The 3,403-nt window shown below is 36.8% G+C and overlaps 1 non-coding gene across 1 annotated transcript; it reads right to left on the reverse strand.

The window, feature by feature from the left end:
- Positions 1–2,461: 2,461 nt before the first annotated feature.
- LOC113754647 lies at positions 2,462–2,568 on the reverse strand. The gene has a single exon (XR_003465325.1). It is a non-coding gene; the product is annotated as a small nucleolar RNA R71 (small nucleolar RNA).
- Between the last annotated feature and the right edge of the window lie 835 nt (positions 2,569–3,403).

Raw genomic sequence — 3,403 nt, forward strand, 5'->3', positions numbered from 1 at the left:
AAACTTCATTTTTATGCAGGAATAATGAATCAATCACCAAAGGAGGTCAATTGAGGTGAAAAATAGAGATTTGGTGATGAATTTAAGTGGCAACAAGAAGAATGAAGTGAAAAACGTTCAAGTGAGGAAATGCAATACAAGTCAGTTTTGACACTTTTCAGTATTTTGACCATATCTGGAGCTACACTTATCGGATTGAGGTGATTTTTATACCATTTTAAAGCTAAGAAAGATACCTACAATTCGTATGAAGACATCGAAATCCATTTCTGCCATCTTCATGGGCAAAACGTTGGAATACAGAAGCTGCACCCTGTGGTCGGAAGTTAAAACAGAGGTTTGAACAGGTGACAGTATTTCGATCATATCTCAGGTTACAAAGCTCCGATTTGGATGATTTTTGAAGCATTGGAAAGCTAACTCAAAGGGCTACAACTTTTGTGTTTTGCACAAAAGCTAGTTCGGCCTTTATGATAGAGAAAATCGCAGATGAAGTAAGGCCAAAGTGAATACGCGAGTACACAAAACGTGACTTGTAACCGCGTTTTTTGTAGGCGCGTTTTATAGCCGAAATTCTGCAATTTGACTCAGCCAATTCTCTTGTGTTCATACCACTTTCCAGCTATAAGATGCAAGGGAATTCGGTGCACATGCTTCAGAAGACAAAAGGGCAAGAAAAGTGGCTTATTTTCAAGTCAAAAATATTGGTTTTTGACTATGCTAACAAAGTGAAGATTTGGGAATCAAAGGATAGAATTTGACTTGGAAAAATGGAGCATTTGAGTGTTTTTTTATGCAGAGATATGGGGAGAGATCTGGGAACCATTCGTAGCTTAGCTTCTTACAGAAAAACATATTCTCTCTAGCTAGGTACTTGCAAGGGGCAATTGAGGTTTCATCTTGTAATCATCCAAGTTCAAGACAAAGGAGATTTTTGGAAGGCTTTACCATATCTTGGCTAAGACTTTCTTTATTCCTCTTGTATTTGTAATTCATGATGATTTACATTAATGAAGTTATGAGTGTTTCATCATTCATGAGTAGCTAATTTCCTTTATCTAGGGAGTAGATGAAGCTTATGGCCAAATGATATGAAGTGATTGTGATTTATGCTTGTTATGTCTTGTATTAACTTATCTACTTGTGTATGTTGGATTACTTGTTGTTGCTTGATCACCAATAGTAGGTTTATAGTTGTTTTTACTCATTGAGAAATGGTAAAAATAATGGAATGACACAAGTAGAACTTGTGTTGTATATTCATGAGAATAGAAATACATTCAAGTGGATGAAATCTGCATTTCATGTGTAAATAAGAACAGATTTAGTATTTACCAAGAGATTAGGAAAAACTAATCTGTTTTAACCCATTATTATCATGAGAATGTGAATTTGGTATTTCTGGAAATGAATCCTTGGTTAAACAAGAGCAGTAACAAGTGTTGAATTAATTCATTTTAGATCTTTTGAGTCATAAGTGGAATCTACATCCCTAGATCTTAATATTTAGTGAATTCTACTCCCCTTGAGATATTGCATTTATCTATTTAAGAATTTTTGTAGTTGAATTAAAATCTGAAGTTTCTGCTCAAATTAATTGTGAGTCTAAATAATAGAGTAAATTAGTATCTAATAATTGTTTTAAATTGCTCCTCGTGGGATCGACCCGATACACATCTCGTACTACAATTGCGACCTGTATACTTGCAGTCCAACGGGTGTAAATTCGGAATTAAACTTGCACTTAAAGTAAAAATCCGTCAAGTTTTTGGCGCCGTTGCCGGGGAGCGGCAATATTAGAGCCTAATCATCTTTATTAATTTAGACAGCTTTATTTTTTTTAGATTATATTTAATCTTATATTGTAATCAGTTTTTTTTTACCATTGAAGTTGCATAATATCCCTTATTTCTGTTTGTAGTGTATGCACCAGGAGTCTCGAGAAGTCGCACCTTTCGATCCAGAAATTGAGAGGACACTACGTAGACAAAGGAGGCACACACAACAGCAGGAGGAGCAAGAGATTTGGCAACCGATAGAGGAAATTTTGATAGAACTACCATTTGAAGAAGAAATGGCGGAAAATGACCAAAATAGGCGAGTTCTACGAGATTATACTCTACCGGGAACACAAGGATCTCAAACAAGCATAGTAAGGCCTACGGTAAATGCTAACAATTTTGAGATTAAACCATTACTTATCCAAATGGTTCAACAATCTCAATTTGGAGGTAATGCAGTAGAAGATCCTAATACACACTTAGCTACATTCTTGGAAATTTGTGATACAATTAAAATGAATGGAGTTAGTGATGATGCTATAAGGTTAAGATTGTTCCCATTTTCATTGAGAGATAAGGCCAAACTTTGGCTACACTCTCATGCTCCTAATACTTTCACCGGATGGGATGATTTATCAAGAGCATTCTTGAATAAGTATTTTCCACCAGGTAAGACTGCTAAGCTAAGAATGGATATCACTGGTTTTAGTCAAATGGAAGGAGAATCATTATATGAAGCATGGGAAAGGTTTAGAGATTTGTTACGGAAATGTCCACACCATGGACTACCCGAATGGCTGATTATACAAACCTTTTATAATGGTTTATCTTTCTCCACTAAAACTATTATTGATGCAGCCGCAGGTGGAGCTTTAATGGGTAAATCACCCCAAGAAGCTCAAAATTTGATAGAAGAAATGGCCGCAAATAACTACCAATGGGCCAATGAAAGAGGTAATACGAGACGTCACGCAGGTATGATCGAAATGGACACTCTCAATATGTTGAGTGCCCAAATGAATAACGTGATGAAGTTATTGAGTAGACAAGGTGGAGTTAGCCCAAGTTCATCTAATGCTCACGTAGCTTGTTGTTCTTTCTGTGGAGGTGAACATGATATTAATGAGTGTGTTGATTCTGAGCAGGTACAATTTGTCAATAATTACAACCGAAATGCTCCAAATAATCCCTACTCGAATACTTACAATCCGGGGTGGAGAAATCATCCAAACTTTGGATGGAAAGATCAAGGCAATCAACAAAGGCCAACCAATCCGCCGGGATTTCAACCAAGGCAACCACAGGCTGAAACTAAACCAAGTTGGGAGATCGCGGTGGAAAAACTTGCTAAGGTGACTTCGGACAGATTTGAACGAGTAGAAGGGAGACTGGATCAACTCACTACAATGTACAGGAATGTGGAGGTTCAAATTGGTCAAATTGCCAATGTGATCAACAATAGAAACCCTGGTGAATTACCAAGTAAAATCGAAGTGAATCCGAGAGAGCATGTCAATGCAATCATTCTTAGAAGCGGTAAAACGGTTGAGGGATTCGATTTTGAAAATTCAGGTGGTGAAAAAGACAAGAAGCAAGCAATTGAAGGGGAGCAAGAAAGTCAA

The sequence above is a fragment of the Coffea eugenioides genome, chromosome 11 (assembly GCF_003713205.1).
Source record: "Coffea eugenioides isolate CCC68of chromosome 11, Ceug_1.0, whole genome shotgun sequence".
NCBI lineage: Eukaryota > Viridiplantae > Streptophyta > Magnoliopsida > Gentianales > Rubiaceae > Coffea > Coffea eugenioides.